The sequence below is a fragment of the Equus caballus genome, chromosome 20, assembly GCF_041296265.1.
Source record: "Equus caballus isolate H_3958 breed thoroughbred chromosome 20, TB-T2T, whole genome shotgun sequence".
Taxonomy (NCBI): Eukaryota; Metazoa; Chordata; class Mammalia; order Perissodactyla; family Equidae; genus Equus; species Equus caballus.
The window spans coordinates 550,500-557,340 of NC_091703.1; positions in this window are offsets into that span (position 1 = coordinate 550,500).

Consider the following 6,841-nt stretch of genomic DNA (forward strand, 5'->3'; position numbering starts at 1 on the left):
TCCGGGTCGCCGATCCGGCCTTTGAAAGTTCCCCCGCCCCGGTCCTCTCCGAGATCTCCGGCAATCCCTAGTCCCCCGGGGCGGGCAACGGCAGCTGGGGGTCGCCCCGCCCTCTGGGCTTCTCTCCGGGCCTCTGCTGGGAGCCCTGAGTGCTCAGCGTGGCCCCTCTGCTACCGGCAGACTGAGAGTTTTGTCTGCTGCCTGGCGGAGCTCCGGCGCTTCCCCACCGGGTCGCCGGACCCGCCTTTGAAAGTTCCCCCGCCCCGGTCCTCTCCGAGATCTCCGGCAATCCCTAGTCCCACGGGGCGGGCAACGGCAGCTGGGAGACCTCCGTGCCCTCCGTGTCTCTCTCTGGGACCCTCCGGGCGCCCCGAGCACCAGGCCGGGTCTCCCCGCCAATGGCGGGGAGAGACTCTCCCCGCGGGCTCAGGTGTGCAACTCCAAAGTTTCCCTCTGCGTTTAGGAGTAATTGCGGGGGGTTTAAGTAGGGTTCTGGTCACCTGTTTCCACCGTCGCTCCTCTGTTGTGTTCTCGCTCCTGCCCTAGATGTGTGTGGATCCTCTGGGGGCGTCCGTTGGAAGAAAGCCGCTTGCGGGTACTAGGCTGCCCGTCGGGGTCGGAGAGTTTTCACCTATTTCCACATCCTCCCGGAGGAAAGTCCGTCCGCCTTCCGATGTATAGTCGCGTGGGTGTCTCAGACGTCCTGAGATGCTGTCTGGATATCCTTTGTCAAGCGATAAGTGTCCAAATAATTGTAGACTCGAAGGGCGAGAGACAAAGAGGACTACTCACGGCGCCATCTTGGAATTCCTCAAGTATAATCTCTTAAAGAAGAGTCTGGTTAAGAACTATTCCTGAATATCAAGTTATGATACTAAATTTACCTTTTTTGGTTGGTGTGCTGGTATTCGTGAAAGAAAAATAGGCTTATCATGTCTATAAACACCCACTATAAGTGGTCATCGCTGAGGTTTCTCAATTTTTTCAGTCGCTTTTCCTCTAGGTATTTCTGGAACATTTGTCTTCGTTGATCACTTAGAAGAGACTTTGCTGATCCTAAGCAGGGGGGAAAATAGCATATAAAACATTCAAATAAAAAGTTATCCAAATGTCTAAAATACCATTGTCTAACTTCAACAGCTGCTAAGCAATACTTTCAGTAACTTCGTATTGATTCCTTAGCACGCTAACCACACAAGTCATTTCAACCCCTGTTTTAAAATTTCTCTCCCTTTTGCCTTCTCTTGTTCACAAATTAACTGCTTGCCATCCACTAGGCATGCATTACTTCACTTTTAAATTAATTAACTTCTATGATCACCCACCTCCAAGCTGACCTCCAACAATTCTCACCTCCTGGTAGTCACGCCCTTGTGTTGTCCCCTCCACACAGAATAGGGCTGAGCTGTGTCACCAAGAAAAGTGTGGGAATGATGGAGTGTGGCTTCCAAGACTGTATCATTAAAGACAGTGCAGCTTGGCCCTGCTCTCTCTCAGATCACTTGCGCTGGGGAAGTCAGTGGCCATGTGGAACCTTAAGGAGACTCAAGCAGCCCTATGGAGACGCCACATGACGAAGAACTAAGGCCTCCTGCCAAAAGCCAGCATCGACTTGCCAGTCATGTGAGTGAGTCATCTTGGAAGCAGCTCCTCTGCTGGGAGCCGTGGCTACATCATTTGATTGGCTGTTTGACAGGGACCAGCCGATTAACGCTGAGGGGTGCAGGGCCGCCCCTTGGTGAAGAATAACCGGCCAGCCCCTCACATAGTTCTGAAACCTGTGCTGCTTCTAATTGCCCTTCATTCCTTTTCCTTTCTTAACCTCCAGTTTTCACTCCTTTGGGTGGCTGCTTGGGAGGCACTATCTCCTGGGAAAATTAGATAGCATAAGAGAATGTGACCACCTGCAGGTAACTTTCAAGATATTTTTCAGTTAATTATTGGAGGAGCACACAGTCCCATTTGAGACAATCAGAAAGGAATCCTGCCCAGATAAGATGTCGAATCAGGTTTATGGCCTCCATCTGGTTAATGTTTCCTTCTCCCTCCAGTTCTTTGTCTAAATATATATGCATGGTCCTTCTAAGTTTGCTGGTTAATTGGATGATCAAGAAGTATCTATATATTATTCTTGACCTTCTGCTTTCTGTTAAAATGCTATAGAGGTTTTCTCCTAAAAGCAATAAATAATAAATAATTGATGAGTAGAAGGGCCGAGGGGTGCAGGGATGCCCCTCGGTGAAGAATGGCCGGCCGACACCCCTGATATTTTCTGAATTATATGCATGCTTTCTAGCAAGGTTATGTCTGTACTTATTTCTCTTTTTTATTCTTGAAGCTACATAGTTTAGCTTAGCTTTTCAGCCCTTTACTTTACTAACAAAGTGATACTTTCTCTGGCAGTGTGCTTAAGGGACTGTTAGCTCCACAATCTAAAAGACAAAGGAATGCTTTCACCCCCTAAAGGGCGCAGAAATGTAAAGATGTTTAACTGCCCGCTGAGAATGCAGATAGCCCTGTGGATAAGACACCCTGGAGTCGCCTTTTGTTCCCATTAACCGTCTACACTAATAGCGTAAATGATTGAGGGAGGCAGGGATGGCTCCACCAGGATGCAACCAGACGGACTGCTGTCCTGTCCGGAGGCCTGGACCTTCTCTCTTGGATTTAACTTTACCATGAATCACAACAGACGCCTAGGTACCTATCTCCTTTAGCTTAGAGAAAACAAACACCAGTTAATTGCGGAGAAGACTACCATTAACCTTATGCTCTATAGAATAGAATGCTAATAAATATTCTTGTGCTCGTTTTTTATTTCCTTATCTCTCTGAGAATATTTGTAGAACTATTTCTGTACTAATCCTGAAAAATATATAAACGACACTTGTGCACAGTAAAGTCGGACTTGCTAACACCAACCCAAGTCTCACGTCCCCTTTATTTCCCCCTCACTCATCGTGCCGACGCCGTCCACCCCTCAGGAACCTGGACTCCGCCGGGGCGGGACCCCGGCACTCCTCCAGCCTCAGTCAAGCTTCAGAGGCACCCCTGGATGACACCTTGACTGCAACCTGTCAGATTCCTTACCTCCCACCTATGATTCTCAACTCAGGTTTCTACTATGTACTCTCATGTTTATTTAAACTTGTTTGAAAAATGTGAGTGGCTACTGATGTGGATTAAGGCTGCCCCAGCTAGAGAAGCCCAAGGTGACCTGGCCTACATGCCAAACTATACGACCCAGTGGACTTTTTTTATGGTATGAATTAGGACCGCCCCAGGGAGAGAAGCCTGGGGCATCCTCACCTGCATGCCGATCTATATGGCCAGATTCGTATCTAAAGTTATATGACCGCACAATAACCAGACCCCATCTGCACTGAAATCATTTAATGACTTTTTACATCACCTTTTCTTTTTTTTTCCAGTAAAAATAAGTCACGTACCCATGCCTTATAAAATTAGCCCTAACCCTCAACTCAGGGCAGCAGCAGGAGCTCTGACTGCCCGTGGGTCCTGTCCCCACGCACCAGCTCTGCCTGCCCATGGGTCCTGTCCCCATGCCAGCGGGGGCAGCAGCAGCGGCAGCAGCAGGAGCTCTGACTGCCCGTGGGTCCTGTCCCCACGCACCAGCTCTGCCTGCCCATGGGTCCTGTCCCCATGCCAGCGGGGGCAGCAGCAGCGGCAGCAGCAGGAGCTCTGACTGCCTGTGGGTCTTGTCCCCACACACTAGCTCTGCCTGCCCATGGGACCTGTCCCCATGCCAGCGGGGGCAGCAGCAGGAGCTCTGACTGCCCGTGGGTCTTGTCCCCACACACCAGCTCTGCCTGCCCATGGGTCCTGTCCCCATGCTATTCCTCACTATTCTCTAAATAAAAGAGCACTACTGCCAGATCTTGAGAGTCTAAGAAATCTTTCTTTCGACTCCTCGGCTCACCGATCCCGCATCATTTCTGGTGGCCCGTACGGGGACTTGCTTTATCGGCTTGTGAGCTCGAGTTCTGGTAAGTGCCCTTTTCTTCCTTATGCCTTTCTCTTTTTCAAGGATGGATCTAGATTCACTGCTCCATCGGGAACTTTCTTGGATGGCTGTATGAATCCACGTTTGCTGCCCATGGCTACTCTATGGGGCAAATTGTGGCATTCAGCTTGAAGAGATTCAGTACCTTAAGCCTCAGGGTGATGGAGAATGAATTAATCCATTCCTTCCTGACTCTATCTCTAATAGACAAATTTTACGTGGGCGCGGGTCGGCCACTTAAGTCATTAGGACGGCCGCAAATCTCCAAGACTCCCGTGGAAGGTTTCTTTTCCTAAGGCTGGATTGGGATCCCTCCCTCTGGCACCTGACCACGCTCTGAACTGCGAGGAAAGTCCCACTCGGGACTCCAGTTCAAGGGAAGTACCAAACTCTAACCTTTGGTGGAGTATGGGAACCCCTTCTTGGGAGAATGGCTCCAGGATGCAATTGGGTAGAATGTCCCCCAGACTGGCGGAAAATTCCTCACTGTCTTTCTCTTTCTCACTGTCTTTGTCCTTTTCTCTCCTGGGACCATACGCCAGGCACCTATTCCTGCCAGGCAGAATAGGGAAGATGTTCAAGGGATGCCCCCATCATCCCTTGCTACAGGAACCCCAATGGGGGGATTTTCAAGGTAATGGCTCCCTTTCTCTGGGACCATTCACCAGGCACCTATTCCTGCCAGGCAGAATAGGGAAGATGTTCAAGGGATGCCCCGATCATCCCTTGCTACAGGAACCCCAGTGGGGGGATTTTCAAGGTAATGGCTCCCTTTCTCTGGGACCATACGCCAGGCACCTATTCCTGCCAGGCAGAATAGGGAAGATGTTCAAGGGATGCCCCCATCATCCCTTGCTACAGGAACCCCAGTGGGGGGATTTTCAAGGTAATGGCTCCTTTTCTTTCTCCTTTTCTCTCCTGGGGACCATACGCCAGGCACCTATTACTGTCAGGCAGAATAGGGAAGATGTTCAAGGGATGCCCCCATCATCCCTTGCTACAGGAACTCCATTGGGGGGCATCTTCTACAGTCTGTGGTTAGTACACCTAGCTATGCTGCTTTTGCCCTGGGGTCTTCCAGCCTTGTGGCTGGCGGCTGGGTGCCTTCTACTGGTGCTGTGCAGAGGCTTTCCCTAAGGCTTCTGTGAGCCTGTAGGGCTTCCCCCTAGGCTACTAAGCTGGGTCTCTGGAACTCTCTCCAGCCCCAGTCCTCTCCGAGATCTCCGGCAATCCCTAGCCTCACCGGGTGGGCAATGGCAGCTGGGGGTCGCCCCGCCCTCTGGGCTTCTCTCCGGGCCTCTGCCGGGAGCTCTGAATGCTCAGCGTGGCCCCTCTGCTACCGGCAGACAGAGATTTTTGTCTGCTGCCTGGCGGAGCTCCGGCGCTTCCCCTCCGGGTCGCCGGACCCGCCTTTGAAAGTTCCCCCACCCCGGTCCTCTCCGAGATCTCCGGCAATCCCTAGTCCCACGGGGCGGGCAACGGCAGCTGGGGGTCGCCCCGCGCTCTGGGCTTCTCTCCGGGCCTCTGCCGGGAGCCCTGAGTGCTCAGCGTGGCCCCTCTGCTACCGGCAGACAGAGAGTTTTGTCTGCTGCCTGGGGGAGCTCCGGCACTTCCCCTCCGGGTCGCCGATCCGGCCTTTGAAAGTTCCCCCGCCCCGGTCCTCTCCGAGATCTCCGGCAATCCCTAGTCCCCCGGGGCGGGCAACGGCAGCTGGGGGTCGCCCCGCGCTCTGGGCTTCTGTCCGGGCCTCTGCCGGGAGCCCTGAGTGCTCAGCGTGGCCCCTCTGCTACCGGCAGACAGAGAGTTTTGTCTGCTGCCTGGCGGAGCTCCGGCGCTTCCCCTCCGGGTCGCCGATCCGGCCTTTGAAAGTTCCCCCGCCCCGGTCCTCTCCGAGATCTCCGGCAATCCCTAGTCCCCCGGGGCGGGCAACGGCAGCTGGGGGTCGCCCCGCCCTCTGGGCTTCTCTCCGGGCCTCTGCCGGGAGCCCTGAGTGCTCAGCGTGGCCCCTCTGCTACCGGCAGACTGAGAGTTTTGTCTGCTGCCTGGCGGAGCTCCGGCGCTTCCCCACCGGGTCGCCGGACCCGCCTTTGAAAGTTCCCCCGCCCCGGTCCTCTCCGAGATCTCCGGCAATCCCTAGTCCCACGGGGCGGGCAACGGCAGCTGGGAGACCTCCGTGCCCTCCGTGTCTCTCTCTGGGACCCTCCGGGCGCCCCGAGCACCAGGCCGGGTCTCCCCGCCAATGGCGGGGAGAGACTCTCCCCGCGGGCTCAGGTGTGCAACTCCAAAGTTTCCCTCTGCGTTTAGGAGTAATTGCGGGGGGTTTAAGTAGGGTTCTGGTCACCTGTTTCCACCGTCGCTCCTCTGTTGTGTTCTCGCTCCTGCCCTAGATGTGTGTGGATCCTCTGGGGGCGTCCGTTGGAAGAAAGCCGCTTGCGGGTACTAGGCTGCCCGTCGGGGTCGGAGAGTTTTCACCTATTTCCACATCCTCCCGGAGGAAAGTCCGTCCGCCTTCCGATGTATAGTCGCGTGGGTGTCTCAGACGTCCTGAGATGCTGTCTGGATATCCTTTGTCAAGCGATAAGTGTCCAAATAATTGTAGACTCGAAGGGCGAGAGACAAAGAGGACTACTCACGGCGCCATCTTGGAATTCCTCAAGTATAATCTCTTAAAGAAGAGTCTGGTTAAGAACTATTCCTGAATATCAAGTTATGATACTAAATTTACCTTTTTTGGTTGGTGTGCTGGTATTCGTGAAAGAAAAATAGGCTTATCATGTCTATAAACACCCACTATAAGTGGTCATCGCTGAGGTTTCT